We start from the raw sequence: 219 nt of genomic DNA, 5'->3' as shown, positions 1-219 counted from the left end.
CTTGCACCAGGCTCTCAGGCAGTGACTCCCCACTTTCTCTCCGCCACTCAGAGCCCCTGCCGCCGCCGCCCGCCCCCTCTGTGCCCATCGTCCACCAGGCCAAGAAAGTGGTGCCACGTTAGTACATGCCAGCAGAGGCGGGCCGGGCATGGCCATAGCTGACTGGCCTCACCTGTGCTGTGTGGCATGGCGCGAGCGGGGGGGAGGCGCCCCCCCTTC

General features: G+C 68.5%; 1 protein-coding gene across 1 annotated transcript in view; it reads left to right on the top strand.

Annotated features, from left to right (window-relative positions):
* The window catches only part of FLNC (filamin C, gamma), a 28,049-nt gene that overhangs the window by 8,788 nt on the left and 19,042 nt on the right, over nt 1-219 (top strand).

This window comes from Bison bison, unplaced genomic scaffold (assembly GCF_000754665.1).
Source record: "Bison bison bison isolate TAMUID 2011002044 unplaced genomic scaffold, Bison_UMD1.0 scf7180017864530, whole genome shotgun sequence".
Taxonomy (NCBI): domain Eukaryota; kingdom Metazoa; phylum Chordata; class Mammalia; order Artiodactyla; family Bovidae; genus Bison; species Bison bison.
This window is presented reverse-complemented; position numbering and strand designations above follow the sequence as displayed.